General features: G+C 41.0%; 1 long non-coding RNA gene across 1 annotated transcript in view; it reads right to left on the bottom strand.

Annotated features, from left to right (window-relative positions):
- Positions 1-264: 264 nt before the first annotated feature.
- LOC118554965 (uncharacterized) overlaps positions 265-19,161 on the bottom strand; it is a 369,884-nt gene continuing 350,987 nt past the window's right edge. The window contains exon 3 of the long non-coding RNA XR_013447586.1: positions 265-467. This is a non-coding gene — a long non-coding RNA (uncharacterized LOC118554965). The remainder of the gene's footprint in view (positions 468-19,161) is intronic.

Here is a 19,161-nt window from a genome sequence, read left to right as displayed (position 1 = left end):
AGTAACTTGCTCAAGGTGATTACGATCAGACCTGGATTCAAACTTTGTTTTCACAAAGTTCCAGGCTCTGAACCTGTGCTGAGACAGGTTGTTCGTGTTTCTAAACCTATTTTTGACAAATCTTCAAGGAGATCCCTGCTGTTTCTAAAACTTATGTAGCCCACCAGGAAGAAACCGGCTTTTTTCTTTCCTGAATACTCAAAATTGAGTAATGGAGAAAAGGCAAGCTCCTAAACAGTGGGAAATCGGGAGGAAAAAAAAATGTTGGTTAACAATGAAGTTATCTTAAAATATTTAAGTTCTCTCCTCTCCCAAATCTGAAAGAGTTCACAGCCAAACTTTGTAGCAGAATAGGTTTTTTTGTTCATCCAAAGATAGAGGTGCAGTCATTACATACAATATTACTTCGGTAAATTCTGATTACAGAAAAGTAGCCCAATCCTCAGGTTCAAAGTCAAAAGAATACACTGAAAAGATAGAAAAGCACAAAGAAAAATTCAATCCAGAGTAATCACTATTCACTTAAGACGTTTTACTGAGTTGTAATATATACAGAAAAGCACAAAAATTGTCATAGCTCTGTGATTTAAAGCAACATAAAAAATCTTTGTGGAGCAATACCCCCCACCTAATTCAAGAGACCTTATCAGCAGAAGATCCCCTCAGGTCCCCTTAGATCACTAGCCTCTTATTCCCCACGTACTAACCACTATCTTGATTTCTAAACTATCATTGAGCCCTGACCAAGTTTTGTGTAGAGACATTTTTGCTCAACAATTCATGTTGAGCATGTGGCTAGAGTCCATTGATTTTCATCGTTGTGTAGTATTCCAGTATGTTCCCAGATTCAGCAAACATTTAAGATACCCAGTTAGATGTGAATTTCAGATAAACAAGTTTTTGGTATGTCCCGTGCACTATTTGTGATGTTTACACTTAGAAATCTTGTTTACCTGAAAGCTTAGATTGGCATCCTGTATTTTGTCTGGAAATTCTCATTTTAGGACATACAGAATTTATCTACTACTTTGCTTTTGGATTGTTTCCGCTTTCAGCTATTGCATTTCTGCTGCTGAGGGCAATCTTGCACGCATCTTCCTTAAGATTGTAAAGCAAACTATTTCTTCCTTTTTCAACATGTGAATACATACTTGTAATAAAAATCAAATATAGTATCAGTTCTGCATGTTCTAAATATTAAGTATTCTATTGGGTGTGTAGTATTCCTTTGGGTGACTGCAATTATGTTATTGTAAAATTATGGTAATTTTGTTGTCTATTTAGATATTCAATTCACAGTTCTAGAGAACTATGGTAGAGTTTAAGGAACACAAGATAACCAAACAGAAATGAAAATGTAGTTGCAGAACAAGCAAATAGGAGCACTTGCAACTTGCCTCAGGCTTTTTTCTCAAGAGCATAAGCTAACACATCATTGGAGGAATAATCCCAAGGAAGGAGGAATGGAGAGAAAGAAGTGGAGGAGAAAGGAAGAAAAGCAATCACAGGTGGGGGGATTACTGAGCTGGCATAGCTTCAAGAAAACTTTACAGCAGGTTGCTTAATCACAGGAGAGGTCCTTAGAGAGGCATAAGGGTCCATGGAGTCTGACAGAAGCATTGGAGAAAAATACAAGTGATTTTTTTTGTCTTTTATTTAAATTCAATGTAGTTAACATGTAGCATATTATTAGTTTCAGGGGTAGAATTTAATGATTCATCAGTTGCATATAACACCCAGTGCTCATCACAACAAGTGCCCTCCTTAATGCCCATCACCCAGTTACCCCATCTCCCATCTCCCCTCCAGCAACCCTGTTTCCTATAGTTTAGGGTCACTTATGGTTTGCCTCCCTGTTTTTATCTCATTTTTCCTTCCGTTCCCCTATGTTCATCTGTTTTGTTTCTTAAATTCCACATGAGTGAAATCATATGGTATTGGTGTTTGACTTATGTCGCTTAGCATAATACTCTCTAGTTCTATCCATATCCTTGTAAATGTCAAGATACCAATTTTTTTTGATGGCTGAGTAATATTCCATTGTTTATCTATACCACATCTTTAATTCATTCATCTGTCGATAGATATCTGGGTTCTCTCCACATTTTGGCTATTGTGGACATGGCTGCTGTAAACATTGGGGTGTATGTGCCCCTTCGAATCACTTTGTATTCTTTGGATAAATACCTAGTAGTGCAATTGCTGGGTTGTAGGGTAGTTTTATTTTTAACTTTGAGGAACCTCCATAATGTTTTCCAGAGTGGCTGCACCAGCTTGCATTCCCACCAACATAGTAAGAGGGTTCCCCTTTCCCTGCATCCTCGCCAACTTCTGTTTCTTGACTTGTTAATTTTAGCCATTCTAACCAGTGTGAGGTGGTAGCTTATTGTATAAGTGATTCATCTTTAAGTGTGCCTGTGGGGTGGTAACTCTCATACTTCCAAGTCTGGATATCTATCCTCCCTGTTAAGACACTGGGGAAGGAGTGCCTGGGTGGCTCAGTCAGTTAAGCATCTGCCTTTGGCTCAGGTCATGATCCCAGGGTCCTGGGATCCAGCCCGCCATCAGGCTCCCTGCTCAGTGGAGAGCCCACTTCTCCCTCTGCTGCTCCCCCTGCTTGTGTGCACTCTCAAATATTAAAAAAAAAAAAAAAAAAAAAGACACTGGGGAAGTCCCATGCTGTGTGGTTACCATCTAGTCAGACCTAGCCACTCTGCAACCCCCATGAGAAGGTGGAGGTCTTGTAGAAGGTCTTCCTATCCCCCCTGCCCCCAAGAAATGGCAATCAACTGATGATAGAAGGTGAGGCCATGGCTGTGCCCACCAGGGTGGTACAGTCCTAGATAGGAAAAGCTGTCACTATAACTGCTCCTGGAGACAAGTTTCGAGGAATCAAGGGGAAGATGGGGATTGAACCCATCTGGAGTGTCAGATTATGGGGAATACAACTTTGATTTTCAAGAGGAACACAGAGTAGATAAAGACATGATAAGCCAAAACCCAACTGTGGCCATATAAAGAGTCACAAATAAGAAACCTAGGATTTGTATTTCTTCACTTTCATATAGTTTTCCAACACTTTATTACAAGATTGATAAACATAAAGACAAACTGCAAGAATGATACAGCGAATACTTGTGTCCACAACTTAAATTCTACATTTTCGTTTATCTACCATTAATTCAACATTTTTAATGCACTTTGACTTTTGGAATCCTATTTTACCTCTGAGCACTTCATGTAAATTATCAAAAGGCATTTCATATTTTAGCTGCAGTTAAAATGTACAGTGCAATACACTTGAAATACACAGGCCTTCAAGTTTTCACATTGTATGTAACTCAGACTTCATTTGTATTTCCTTTGTGACTAATGACTTTGAGCACTTCTCATGTGCTCATTGGCTGTTCCTATAGCTTTGCCAAGTTTCTATTACAATGTTTTGCTGAGTTTTTATTGAGTCTTGAGTTTGAGAATTCTTTATTCTGGACATTAGTCCTTTGTCAGGACTTATTTTTAAAACATGTCAGGCATGTAATTTCTCCTAGTTTCTACCATACTTTGTTTTCTTAAAAATATTATCAAAAGATACCATTTTGATGTACTCTTATTCATGTTTTCTTTAAACGGTATTGCATTCTGTTGTCCTGTTCAAAAATAAAGTATCCTCAAGTACTTATCTCCAAAAACAAAAACAAAAAAAGTATAGTCTTAAGTTCTTCTAGAAGCTTTATAGTTTTAATTTAATTGTATAAATCCATCTGAAGTTCTATCTGCTCTGAGACAGGAATGGAGGTTCATTTTTTTCTAAGTGGATGTCTAGCAATTCTAGCACCATTTGTTGGAGATTTTCTACCATGGTGCCTTTGTCAAAAATCAAGTTACAATTAGGTGTGGCTTTATTTCTGGAATCTAAATTCATTTTCATTGGCTTCTTTGTTGATCCTTATGCCAGTACTACCCTATCTTAATTATAGAACTTTGTAGTAAGCCTTGAACTCTGTTTGGCTCCTCCAAGTTTGTCCTTTTTCAAGATGGCATTGGATAGTTCAGGTCTCTCACATCTTTATATAAATTTTAGAATAGTTTTAATATCTACAAGAAAACCCCGGTGGGATTGTGATTAGGATTTCACAGGATCCATAGGTTTGGGGAGAACTGAAGGCTTAATAACATTGACTATCAATTAATGAACACAATATAGGTCTCCATTTATTTAGCTCTTAAAATTTCTCGGGAGAGCACTTCTAGAACATTAGGACCTCTGAAAATCCACTCCTCTACAAAAGTAACAAGAACACTAGCAAAAAACTTCTCAAAAAGTGAATTTTTTGACAACTCTGAAAATTAGTCAAAGACTTGCGACAATTTGTGGAGACTTTTATTCAAGGACAGGATGTTGGTAACGGCAGCAAACCTGGTGGTATTTTAACTTGCCTTATTCCGATGCCCCTCTCCCCAGATCATGGTAGCCCTAAAAAGCAACAGCCTCACAATCACGTTAGGAAAAATAGAAGCCTAGCACTGGAGGGTCAAAAAGGGCTTGGTGCTGCCCTCAAAGCTCAAACTTCCAGAGAATAGGCTTTATCTGGCCTGTCTGGCAGTTCCCTGGAAGTCTTCAGAGACCTTGTCTTTATTTGACCTGACTCAGACCTCCCTCTCTGCAAACTGCCTTTTCCCAAGGGCATTTTTCAAGTAACTATCCTCAGCAATCTTTCAACATCACATGGCCTGAGGTGGCAATAATGGTTGGTGTAAACAAAACGCGGACCAACAAACTTACAAGGAAAAAGCTGGGGAATGACAGGTCCATCAGGGGGTTGGAAAAGCTCCAACATATTCCCGGGAATCTAGAAGGCCACACACACGTAGAGCTAACTGTGCATGTTCCCAGAGTTCTGGCTTCCTCAGCAAAGACCTGAGAGGGTCGGAGAATCTCTTGCTTATACAGCATCTCAAGGTTAGCCAGAGGCAAGGGTGAAAGCCAAGGTGGAGCTGTCAGCTTCCTGCCAGACCTTGAAGACATGCCTCAAAGCACACACAGAGCCCCTCAGCACAGGATAGGGGACCTGTTAATTTAGGGCATTTAAGGAAGTCTGTTCCATCATTAGTTGACCACAAAGCTACCAACACAGACTTCAGTAGCCACACACTTAAAGTGATGGTTCTTCTATTTCATGTACTCCGGAAACAAACTGGGAGAACCTAAACTTGAATCTTAGATTGTACGCTCAGATTCTCAATCAGGCCATCTGGGATAGAGTCCAGGAATCTGTGTCATCTTGACAGATCAGGATTTTGACTGCCTCTTCAAAAGACAAAACCTGCACCTCAGGAATACAGATAAGCTTATGGAAAGTATTTTTCTAAACGGAACCATAAGTCTCCATTAGTGTTTCTTTATCTATGGAATAGGGCAAAAGAGCTGGGATAGAGGAGGCTGATGAGAATGAGGAGTCCGCTCATTTCTGTTGTAAGTACACAGAGGTGCCTATAGGATTTGTGCTGAGATTGGTAGCAGAAAGACAGAGGATAAAGCTGTGTCTTCGGCCCCAGATTTGCATGGCAATCTGCTAGGGAGAAATGTTAGAAATGGTCGAAGTTACCAAAGGAGAACAAATACTTTCCTGTACTGAGCCACATTATGCACTTGCTCCTCAGAAGGCAATTAGACGGGGTCCTGAGACAGTACTTTAGTGAGAACAAAGTGCCTCTATAGGTCTTGGTTTTCAGCATCAGGAACCTCTGGGTTCTAGCTCTGTTTTGCCCTCTAAGTTTATCATTTCATTCTATGCATTTCTGAAACAGTTGAAAGTTGGATGTTGTAAAATTTTTCAACCTTTATTAGAAATGGTCATTTAAAGTTTTATTTCCTAGTATGTGGCATAGTGAAAGTCATTGTTAATTAGTCTTGAATTTTTAGTGTAGAAAAATATGTGGACACTTTTGAGATTAAGGGGTTTATTTTTGTCATAGGACATAATAGGTGCACATAACACACGTGTTGCAGGTCAGTTTCTCAAGAAAGCAGTCTGAGATGCACAATTGAATGCAGAAAGTTTGCTGGGGAGTGCTCTGTGGAGCAGGGCCCTTGGGGAGGGGAAGGAAGCAGGATTGAGCCAAGGGGGAAGTTGAGCTATGATGCAGTCACAATAAGGCCCTTAGCCAATCCTGCAGATAACTCTGGATCCCGGATGGCCCTTCAGAATCATCCTCAAGTGGAACAAAAGTCCTGGTACTTTTGTCCCCATGCCAAATAGTCACTGAATACAGGCTAGCTCTGGCAGCAAGCGCGATCTTGGGCTGGCAGTTCTTTTCAGCCAAGGCAAGTCAGCCAAGCACTATTAGCTGCCAACATTTCCAGAAGCTGAGAGACTAAAGAGTGTTTAACCCTGAAGTGTGTATAGGGACAGGGAGGGGGGCAGTGGATCCGGGTGGCACCAGAGCCTTCTCTGGTGTTCAGTCCATGTGCTACTTGAGTGAACTTGCTTCCTGAGTTCTGGAAGAAGTTCTTACTGGGCTTCTTTCTCTAGGGGCAACAGAAGAGTTAGAATCAACTATAGCCCCTACAGCTGTAGCCAGTCTCAAGGCCATAAGTGATGTTTATTATTTCCTTCCCATTAGAGGATTTCCCTGGCCCTTGCCTAGCTCCTCCGCTGACCTTGTTATTTGCCCTACTCTAGAGTAATAGTGCAGGCCAATGCCTTGATGGCAGAAAGACATGACAGGTGTCTGCCTCTGGTCACATGCCCTTCCCAGGTCAGTGTTGTTCTATCTCTTTTACTATCAATTTAGGGGAAAACCCATAGGTGCCCAAGCGGCCAACTGAGTTCCACACATACCATGCCTCCACTTTATAACAGCAGCCCTACCACCTCCTAATCATCAGGCCAGGATGGTAAACTCTTGCCTGCTAATTTCTTTGCATGAGGGCATGGAAATGACTAGGTGCTAGCCATAGCTTGAACTCTCATAGGACTTTTGCTATATCCCCTAAAGGAAACATTACCTTTCTAATAACCAGTCTTGGCAAAACTAAAGAGCTCAAAAGTTGCAAGAACTAGAATTACACATGACCAAATGTGGTCATTAGGAGTGATAAAGATGGGGCCATTTTTGCTTTTACCCATTGGTTCCTGAGCCCAGGTATTTCACCTGTGGGTGATAAAGCACCATATAATGGTTGATTTAGTTCGTACCATCACAGCATACAGTCCTCCAAGATGATCTCTGAGCTGGGATCTCAGCTATACTTTTAGCAGGCTGTCCTATCGCTTCAAACCTGGCACTCTGGGTGTTGCAGTATAGAATATGGCCAGTAAATCCCATGGCCGTGTGCTTACTGCTACCCTACTTTGCTGAAAGTTGCTCTCCTGCCCCATGTGACCCACAAGGTTCTCTGCCACTGGATCAAACACCTTCTTGGCCTTAGGATAGTAGTCCTGGCCAAGCCCCTGCTGGCAGAAAAGGCAAACCTAGCCAGGATTAGGTCTATTCTTGTCAAATAAACTGCCAGATGACAGGTTGGTGTCGAGATGGTGCCATATTCTGAGGTTCAAGATTTCTTTTTGTTGCTGGCATTTTATATATTTGGCAGCAGGAATAACTAGTCCAGCTTTGGTGAATGGGAGTCAATCCTTTGGGGGCACAAGGACAGCTTTCATCTCTGTAACCATGGCTACTCCACTCATGTACTTACTGGGAAAGGATGGAGATCACTATTAAGAGATTGGTTGATTCAACTGGCAGCACCATTCTGTCTACCTTATTATAGTGTCTACTCCAGGGTAAAAGCTTTCTGGTGGGTCTTAATACAAAGGTCCTCCTGTGTTATGCCCATTCCCACATGTACACCCACACACCTCCTCCCCAGACCTCTTTACCCCTCATCTTTCAACCTTTTTGCTTCCAGCTTCCCCATTTGCTACTATTAGCCACTATTCATGATTCCATATTTAACTCTAAGTTACATCTTTTTCCAAAGTGTGTATCTAAGTACACCCCTCAAGGCTCTGACTACTTGGAAGGGTTTTTTCTCTCCAGTATCTGAGTTGAGCTGTATATAGTAGCAGTCCTTTGTAGCCACATATGGGATGACCCATCTGGGCCCAAACTCCATCTTTTTACCTCTGTAAGCTGATCATAAGAAATCCCCTATATGACTCTAGGCATGAGTTGAGGGAGAAGTATCCGTGAGACATTTGTGGATGACATGGCAGGCTGGGCCACATAACTATAGCTTACTTGTGTTTGATCCTGGATGTATAGCTTCCATTTTATGATGGATTACTGCTGACCTGAATCAATGACTGGAATTTGACAGTCCTCTACTCAGAATAGACCGTTCTGGCCACACCGTCCCTTGGTGTCCCAGGATAAGGTGCTATTGGGTCTAATAGCATAGTCCGCTATTTTTCCAAAGCTATAAAGTTGAGACAGAAGGCATGGCCTTGTCTTAACACCAAAGATCTAGGTTGTGATTGTTAGAATGTGCCATTAGTTCTACATGTTTTTCTTCCATCACAGATACCTCTAATACCTTAGGATAGGCCAGGTCATATGGCCCAAGTAGCAGGGCCCTTCCCAACTCTGGGAACCACTCAATGTTGGCAGCCTTTTGTGTCATCCGGTATATAATTCAGAATGTCATTCCCAAGGGTAGCATATGCAGCCTCTATAACCTGAAAAGGCTTATCGGTCCTGGATTGTGCTTCTTTCTTCATGTTAAGGGGTATCCTTTGAGGCCACGTTCTAGTGTGTCCCACTAGACTCCTAAGAACTTCACTAAAATGACAGGCCCTTGAATCTTCATTGGTTAATTCTTACCCTCTGGTGTGCCTCCAATGTATATGCCACTTCTTGTTTTCTGGGCCAGTTAGGTCATCAATATAGCAAACCAGTACAGTGTTCTGAAAGATGTCCAGATGTACCAGTTCCTTTAGATTTTGAAAGCTATAATCAATATAGCTTCGGGAAGACAAACATGTATAACCTTGTCCCAGGGCTGTGCACCTGAGGCTGTGTTACCCGGTTACATAGCAAAATACCTCATCTACTGAATTGAATTTAGAGTAATCCTTTCTCCAGGAACTTTCTTCTGGAACTTGGCTTTTGCAGGGGCCAAGTTGATGGTTTAAGGAAAGCATGGTAAAAGGATGCTAATTTTTCTTTCAGTATGTATATATTTAATTCTTTAAGTTGAATTTAGTTAACATATACTGTATTATTAGTTTCTGGGGTAGAATTTAGTGACCCATCAGTTGCATCTAACACCCTGTGCTCATTATATCAAGTGCCCTCCTTAATGCCCATCACCCAGTTATCCCTTCCCTCCACCGACCTCCCCTCCTGCAACCCTCCCTTTGTTTCCTAGAGTTCAGCATCTCTTTTGGTTTGCCTCTCTGTGTATTTTCATCTTATTTTTTGAAATGACGCTCTTACTATTTTTTTTTAGATGGTAGCACTTATGTTTTCCATTTCTTTCAAAGACATATTTAATATATATCCTGACCAAAAGGAAGTTTCTAAAACTCACCCTCTAATGGCCATCTCCATAAGGATAGTTCCTATTCCACCAGCTAAGACAACTGTCATGGGATTCAGCCAGCGACCAAGCATTTTCACTCCACTTACACAGTCAGGTGCTAGGGAACTGATCACTGAGTACATCTGTGGACACTGAGCTTGTGTCAGAACTGAATTATCTGGCTCAATGTGTAACCTAACAGATGATTCTGCTTTGAATCTCCAGATATCAGTGTTGTCTTAGAATCTGTGTTTAGTAGTCATGAAGTTTGGGGAGAAATACCCCGTGTTGGTGATCCCAGTTATTACATTTGGGTCCCTTTGGTGAAGTAATTGAATTGAAGTAATTGAATACTTGCCATGGTGTTTTAGGATCTTTTATCCTGGGAAATCCAGGCTCTATTAGATTCTTGGTTTCCAGGTCTAGAAACTTGGCAAAAGATCAGGACTCTTATCACAGCTACCTTTGGCCTCACCATTCATGCTTGATTTCTTCTGTTTTCATAGATCAAGCTATGCTATTATTGCCTGTCCATCCATCTTGCTCCCAGGGACACCTTGATCTGGTAACAATTCTCCATTAGGTCCTCTCTATTGATCTTGTCTCATTGTAATAATTTCCCAACCTTTCCCAACGGTTAAGCACCGATGCTAGTTTATACCATTTCTGGATTGTATCATCCACACTGCTTTTGAGAAGTCTAGATTTGTAATGTCATTTTGTTTTCAGCCCTGGACTACAGAGAACAGCCACCAGTGTGTTTCTCAATTATGCTAGTTTCTCCTCAATGGTACACTGCTTATTGTTTGTTAAACAGAGTGACTACTGGGCCTTTCTGTGGGATAGTCATCTGGTGGGTTTTTCCATCTTGATATTCCAACATCCCCCACTTCTAATTTTTTTTAATCCTTTATGTCATGACCAAGACCCTTAGCAGATACTGGAAGGAGGTTTTTCTGTTGATGGGTTTGAAAAAAAAAAAAAATCAAGATCTGTACATTTTGTTATCCCGGCATTATGATGATAGCAAGACCAAGAGGTGGTCTGGATTCGAGATCTACAAGCTGATCTCAGAAGCTGTTGCCAGCCACTGAATCGAGATAATCACCAGTGAACTACACTATTAAATTGGCTAAGTTAACCTCTACAGAATATTTTAGAAAAACAAGGATGTAATTTTAATCCAATTCCTTGGAATTGTGAATTCCTAGATAAGGAAGTATGACATCCATGGCTAGTGATAGAGGATGATCAACAGTGGCTAAGTGGCATTATGTCATGTCTTGATTCTAAGATCTGGTACTTCTAGTCTTTGACTGGACTTAGTTACTGTGTGATTTCATTCCCTTAGTTTTGTGCTGAGAATTTTTAGAATAAATTATGCTCTCAGTAAGTGATATCTTGAGTTATATAGTGATCGATACTATTGGATCACAGTTCCCTTTCTTTATACATTTTCCATGGCTGAAGACCTAGGAATACTGGACTCTAGTGGCAGAAACATCAACAGAAGGTCCTTTAAGGATAGTTATAGCCTCCAACAGCCACATCTCCAAATTCCTCAGATTATCTATACAAAGGCCACTCTCCCCACCAGGTTGCTCACAGCTAAAAGTTAAGCATGACTGGTTACTAAATCTGGATCTGTCTTGCTTAGTGTGTGAATCCTTCTATAGTTTTTGCCCTGGAAATCCATGATGTCCTGGCTGAGACTTTCTCAGAGCTGTCCTTTAATCCAATTCTCCTACCCAGTCTTCCTCTCTCATATGTATTAGACCAGCATTTGAACCCCATCTATTCCTGATCATTCTTTTCGTCCTTCTCAGGCATTGCCTTCAAATCTCTTAAGTGTTTGATTCCATCTTGACACATACTTGTCAGAAGACCTGGACAGACAGCAATGGGAATAATCCAAGAGATCAGGAGATATGATGAGGTCTCAAGGTCTCCAATGGAGTGTAGGGTATGTAGAAAAATCTCAGGATCACAGTGGCTGCCCAATTGCTGAAGATTTTACTGCTGGTAATCTGGGAAAATCTCCAAGAGAGATTGCTATTGGCAATGTGATAATAAGAGCACTGACTGATATAGAGGCGTTGAGAAATATCTAGGACAGCAGAGACGGCTAGCTGTTCCTAAGCCAAATCAACATTCTGTAGATTTTTAGTGAGTAACTGAGGGTTGTTACCAAGTAAAAGCTAAATATAAGGGCCAAAAGGCATCTCTACTATCTTACGAGGATGCTCTTACCTTACAGTGGAAACACCTGAGTGGGTCCTTTATGATTCTAACTCCTCAAACCTCCCTGAGGCAAGGGGAACCAAGGAAGAATTGCTTCTCAAACATGTACCTCCCAAATTTATTTCTCCATAGAAGTAGTAACCCCTGGTGTCATGTAGATGTGCTGTTCAGATTTCCTTTAAAGATAATCATGCGAAAACAAATTAGATGGGGGGGGACATCCTCCAGCTGCTGCCCCTCTAAACTGCTACAGAGTCCACACAGGCCACATTCTTGGGATGCTTGAAGCTAGTGACTGAGAATGGCATGGTTATAGGAATATGGCCATTCCTGTCGGATGCAGGACTGTTCTAGACAATCTATGAGAAAGTTTTGGCCAACCAATAGGAAAACCCAGTTAGAACTGCACTGTAGTCTAGGTCTTCTCCTACCCAATCCTTCCTTTTTTCTCTTTCAATGCAGATCTGACACCTGAAATATTTCAAAGCCTCTCCCCACCATCCTTACATCCTTATTTTCCCCAAAGTAGTTCCATCTGGTGCCTGCTTTTTGGAGAACCTTAACTCACAATATCCTTCTAATCTTATGGATGCTAACTTTGAGATAGGTCACGTAACAAAGTTAAAAAGTCATCTGGGAAGATATCATTGCTTGGTTCTCAGGTAAAGCCCTGACTTTCTGACTTGGAAGCATTGTTGTCAATTCACACACTCACATTTCATTCCTCAGGGCTTCTAGGTCATTACATCTGAGCCTCACAGCCATGGAGGCGAAAAATAAAAGGGCCATGCCAGCATGTCCTAAGCTACTATTACTCTCAAAGAGGTCCAAAGACATACTCAGGGGCACTTTTTCCTACAAATGTTTCCACTCTGATTGGAGTCAGAATAGCATAGGAAATAGGTCTGCCCCACAAAGGGTGGACAAATTCAAGTGATCCCAGTGTCATACTTAAAAGTTGGTACAAAGCCATAGATTATCAACCTTTCACCCTTGAGCAGCTTAACCTATCTAGAGTCTGTGGGAATGAACCAATTCCTTTTCTCAGGTCCAAGGATTTGGTAAGGACTTTGGGGGTGGGGGGAGATTAAAAACATACTTTTAAGGCTACACAGTCATCAATAAATAGAAGTGTGGGAAGCATGATCTCCTTGCACAGGATTCCCTCAGAGACCTATTTCAGAGAGGAAATTGACCAACAGGTCCAGTAGCTGCTCTGTGAAATCCATCTCTACATTTGCATCAAGATCATACATCCATAGGGCTGCTGCCCACTGACAACATGGCTGGGGCACTAAGGTCCAGTTTCTTGGGAGACAGGGGACCCTACCAAGACAGGATTTTGGAATTGGATCACTTGTCAACTGGCTGGCAGTGAGGTCCTCCTCACTTTTGGTAGGTGGACAAAAGGTAGCCCCTCTGAACAAGAGGTTCCCACTACTGAAATATTCACAGTATATGAGAGGAGAGTACATTAACTGGTATTATCAGCCAAGGAATCTTATCTAGACCTCCAATCACTACCCAAAGTCCTGATGGCTTCTCTAAAGTTTTTGTCTCCCTAGCATACTACTCTGGTTCCATTAAGATTGAATGATCAACCCTAGGACTCAGTGCTTCTGATCCATCTAGAATGTACTACAGACTTCCACAATCTCAATCCTCCCACAGACTGAATTTGAATGGAGCTAGTACCTCTCCATTCAGATTACAACTTTGCCACTAATGGGACAAGAAAAGGGTTATTAAACTTGATTCCAGGACCAAGCCTCAGTCCAGGTTTTTCCTTAAGGCCACCTCTGGTAGTTCTACTTCTTAGAACCTTAGAGCACCTCAGGTTTTAAAGCCATGAGGCTAGATCACCAAATAGGATGATCTGTGGGTCTGTTTAGATCAAGCATTTATTGGTATTTAATAATTCTTAATTTCTAGGATTAAGATATGTATAGCATGATATATGTAAGTAGTTTGATAGAGTATGATCAACATTTAAGCTTAAAGTACAGGGTATTGCACAGAGCTTTAAAAAATTGAAACACTAATGATTTCAGTTCTAATGAAACATTTTCAAAGTGGAACCTTAAGGCTACAGATGTTCATTTCTCAATAATTCTTTCTGCAGACACAGAACTCAGAAGTTTGTAGATGCAAACTCAGTAGAAGAATCCTCTATGGGTAATTTTTGCCCTGTTAATGGCCTAAGAATTTCTCAGAGCTACCTTGAAATTGAATCTCCTTTCTACCCAAAACTTTCCTCTCAGACCAGCACTGAACCCCATCTATTCCTGCTCACTCATCATCCTTCACAGGAATTTCCCTCAATAGATCTTGTATGTTGACTTCTATCTTGATGCTTATACCTTAGAAGACCTAGATGGACACTGTAATGGCAGTGGTTTAAGAGAATAAACAGGATGGGTTTGATGATCAATGAAATGTAGTCAATGAAAATCTCAGGAATACAGTGGCTAAAGATTTCACTGCTAGGAACTTGAGAAAGTATCACTCTAGGGGATAATGCTATTGGCAATGCAATGATACAATCATTGAACAGTACAGGGTAACAATACCTAGAAGGCCAGCAGAGATGGCTAGTTGGTCCGAAATGGAGTCAATATTCTGAAGAGGGAGAGAGTAAATGAGAATGGTTAACAAACAGGTAAAGGGTGTGTGGTAGAGGCATCTCAGATAACTTACCAAAAAGGCCCTTATCTCCTTCATAAAAGCAGAAGACCGAGAAGTCAACTTAGAAATGAATATTGAAATATTGCATGCTCAGCTAAGGAACTGAGATCAAGGCTAAGATCAACGCTCTGTCTGGAAAAACATGGGGGGCTGAAAAAACTGGAGACATCTGGGTGGGTCCTCAACAGTTTTAGCAATTCATGCTTCCTTGAGCCCATGAGACAGGAGGCATTACTTCTCAACCATGTACCTAACCTATTTCTCCACTCAAGAGGTAATCCCTGGTGTCAGGGATTTGTGTTGTTCAAATTTTCCTTCAAGAGAATCATCTGCAAGGAGTAGTTGGTGGAGACATCCTCCAGTTGCTGCCTTTTCAAATCTGCTGCAGCATTCACTGAGGCCACATTCTCCTCTGAATCCTGCCAGCCAATGACCACACACTCCTGTCTGGCTCAGTACTCCTTTATAGGCAATCACAGACTGCAGTGTATATCTGAGAAAGTTTTGTTCAGCCAAGGGGCAGCCCCAAAGTCTGTTCACTAATTCTTCCTTTTCTTTCCAGTTTCAGGTGTCAGACTTGCTATATACTCCAAAGTCTCTCCCCACCCATTCTTCTCCCTTCTCCCCTTTATCCTTTACAGGTATGGCTGATACAGTCCCCAGGTTAAGCATTCAAGAGTTGTCTTATTTCCTAGACAACGTGCCCAGACTGGCTTTATTGTTGTTAATATCTGAAGTGCTTCAGCCAAGACTCCAAGGAGGCTCCAGGAAATCTCAGGAAATAAACTCAGGCAAGGGTAGAACAAAGGTAGAAGGGCACTGTGTCAGGAGTTCAACAGTACACCCTTATGTTCTGGTTCTTTCCCTTCACATTACCCACTCTTCCCTTACTTTAAGCTATCTGCATCTAAATCCTTGTCTCTTGCTCTACTTCTGGGAGAGAACCCAAATTAAGGCATTCACAAATTGGAATACTAAGTAGGATCATTGGTCTAGGCTGGGATTATAAGAAAATCCTAGTGGTAGTCTATTCAGTCTAGTAAAATAGGAAGATTTACATTCTTCCACACATATTTTCTGGCTATAAGAGCAGAATCAGCCTGGTATGTTCCTGAAACATGAGAACTACGGTTTTCAAAGGCAGGTCTGAGCCATTGACAACAGCTTTCAGACATTGGGCCCATGTGGGAGGAGTCATGGAATGGGAAGCTATAGCCTTTGAAGCCTTATCATTGGTGCACATGGTGCCAAAACCTCACCCACCCCCCAATAACCTAGATTTGAATGGAGCTGGAACATTTCCCTTTATGCAGATTACAACTTTACCATTAACAGGACAGGACAAGGGACTATTGAACTTGAATCCAGGACCAATCCAAGCCTCAGTCCCGGTCTTTTTCCTTAAAGGCCACCCTCAATACTTCTCAGAACCATGAAGAGCTTCAGGCTTTAAAGACAAGGGACTAGGTCACCATTAAATAGAATGACCTTTGTGTCCCTTTAGACCAAACACTTGATAGTTCAACGATTTCTAGGTTTAAGATATTTGTAGCAGAATATTGTATAATCCCTACCATGAAGAGTTTTTGTTGATAGTTTATTAAAATCTTGAAGTACATGGTATTTTCCAGCTTTTAAGCAGCATGATTTAGATGTACTAACTCTAGTTCCTATGGGATATTCCAAAAATGGGACTCTCAAGACTAAAAATTTTCCATTGTCCAACTACAAGGCTAAAAATGTTCAATAATCCTTCTACAGATGCCAAACACCTATTTTTCCACTTGCACTTCAACATCTGTATTTGCTCACAAAAGGTTTTAAATTCTAAGAGTGGGAATGGTAGGTTATTCACCAAGACTTCTTATTGGGCCATAGATAACAAGCATGAAAAGAAGGTCTATAAAAGTTGTGCAATTAGTTTATGCCTAGGTTGAGCAAGGCTGTGGCCCATCCACCCCTATGCTCTTTTGTCTTTTAGAATCGTCAAAACAATGGGCTATTTCTTCAACATTAAGGTTTATATCGTGGGGACCAGAATACAGACATGCTTGCTAATTTTAGAGACAGGCCTTTCCCAATACTATGTGGGGTTATTATCCCAATTTCTGCCCAATAGTTTCCTTTTATAATCAAAGATAGAAAACACTCCTGTAAGTTCTTTAAAAATTGGCAAGTTAGTTATTAAACAATCTTATCAGTGTGGAGTATAGTATATGCATATCCTAATGGATACTATAATTTCCCAGTCGTCACAATAGTAAAGGAAACTGACCTCATAACTATTATAACCACCATTCAGTCAGAAATGATTCATACTGGTTTAGATGTAGGCAAAAATAGAAGCCATATCAAATTGCTTAATCATGTAAAAATACAGTATTTTGTGAACTAAACCTCAATTTGGATATTTAGAAGTTTCATAGGGGTTTACTAATGTACTAATGTACATTAAAATAAGGAATATCAAATGTCAGTTTAACACTCAACACAGAACAAGCATAAATTCTAACCTTTTCTGTATGTTCTACCACCATGCCATGCAGTTAAATGTTTAAAGTTAACAGTACTCCAACATGGGATTTGTATGGCCAGTTCTGAGACACAGTGAGAAGGTCAACGTGTTTCTCTTGAACATTGAATAGCACCGTTTGGACAAAGGTTGAGAATTGAGAGACTTGAAAAGCACTTTCATCAATTTGAGGGAAATACGGAGATAACCTCAGAACAGAAAAAGCAAATAACTTTTCACATAGCAAGGATGTCACATCACTCCCTGAGGGCAGGCATTGATAAGTCAACCCACCACTGTTTTCTGATGCTTACAAAAACATTGGGAACTTTATGTCCAATTCTATTAGGCACCTGCTTCTCAGAAGACCCTACCAGACACATTGGTAGACCAGAAGTGGTAGAGGTTAAGGAGGCAGGAGTTTATCCTTTTGGTGCCGAGATCGATAATCCGAAGGCAAGATTTTCTAAGCTGGCAGTAGAGAGCAAGACAGGAAAGATGATCTGCAAGAGGCAGATTCCTCTTCTAGGTTCCTGCCAGACATTAGCGTAGAAGGACAAAGCACATTTTGGGGGCCTGTGTTTCTAACAGACCATGCCAGAAAGGATCCTGAGAACACACAGTGGAGCTCCTGCCTTCTTTGGATATGACTGAGTACATGTTTTATTCATTCACTAACCGTCTTGGCTCACTGGTCATCTCTGATGGAGTGATCACTGGTGTCTGTTTAGCAGTTGCTCTATACATCTGGGTACTGCAAACATTAATATGGACAATGCTCAGATTTTGTAGTAAAGAACAATTGCACATTAGTTGAGAGTAACTTGCCATTTCTGGTCTATGTAATTAGAAAAAATTCAAGGCTACGTAATCTCGATTTTTATAACCAAAAGGGACTCTGGTATATTAGTGACCTCCATAGCACTTCAAAAATACATAGATACGCAAATATTGGGAGCCTGATATGAAACTCAAACTGCATGGGAATAGTTCAAATACCTCCCCAGAATCTTAGCGCTCCATAGCTCCTGTGACACACAGCTTCACAATAGAAATGAGAACCTGGTTGCTTCCTGTGGCAACATTTGCAGTCACAGGCTGTCCAGCATGAGGCCCAGCTTTGGCATGACCCACATCACATTCTTCCATGCAGGAGCTGAAGCAGCTCTAATACTTAGGCCAGACCTAGGAGGCCCAGAAAAACTGGTCCTTCTATTTTGAGATGCAATGGAGCACTATGTTGGGAGTTGTGAAGTCTGGCCACTTACTGTTATTGTTTCAGGTAGAAAGATTTCAAAATTTGTTCTGTGTTACTGGCTGGTCATGTGGAAGAGGACAATTAAGCCCAACCTTATAGTGTACAGAGCAGTGAATTCAAGGAGAAAAATTAAGGGTAAATAGCAATACAGAAACTTGAGATCTAGAAGCTTCTGTCTCCCTAGGGAAATACCCTAGATTATAAGCAGAAAGAAGTCCACACTTCCAAGTGTGCTAGACCTCAGGATTAGCTTATCTATTCTACTTAGAACATCTTCCACAAACCGTTAATCCTTGACAAGGGGAGCAAGTCAAACAGGGAATAGGCTCCTTCAGTACTTTCTTCTGTCCAGAGTAGATGCCTATCTTCTACTGACATAATCCCTCTAATCTTGTTATGTTAACCTTGACACAAGTTACCCACAAAGTTTAAAAGTCCTCTGGAAAGATATGTTGTTACCTTGTTCTTCTGTCAAGCCTAGACCACTTGACATGGAAACACTGTAGTCAAGTCACTTTAACCACACTTCATTCTTCCGGGCTTCTGTGTATTGCCCCTAAGCCTCAGACCTGGGAGGTGAAATTTAATTAAAGGTCATGCCAGCATGTTCAGAGACTGTTGCTCTCAAATGGCCCCAAAGACAAATTCGGAGGACTTTTTTTTTTTTTCCTACACATGCTTTCACTCAGTGACAGAAGTGTTAAGAAGAAACATAGGAAATAGATCTTCCCATAGAAGGGCAAATAAATTCAAGGCGATCACAGTGTTCTACTTAAAAGAAGCTGATACATAATCATAAATTAAGCTGTTCAAGGGTGAAAGGTCGGTGATTTGTGCCTCGAGTCTACCATTCCTAACCAACTCCTTTGCCTAGATCCAAGGCTTTGGATAAATCAGGACTTGGTGTTCACGTGAAGGTTTTTATTATTATTTTGAATA

The sequence above is a fragment of the Halichoerus grypus genome, chromosome 5, assembly GCF_964656455.1.
Source record: "Halichoerus grypus chromosome 5, mHalGry1.hap1.1, whole genome shotgun sequence".
NCBI classification, from domain to species: Eukaryota; Metazoa; Chordata; class Mammalia; order Carnivora; family Phocidae; genus Halichoerus; species Halichoerus grypus.
Note: the sequence above shows the minus strand (reverse complement) of the source record. Positions and strands in the feature narration are given on the sequence as shown.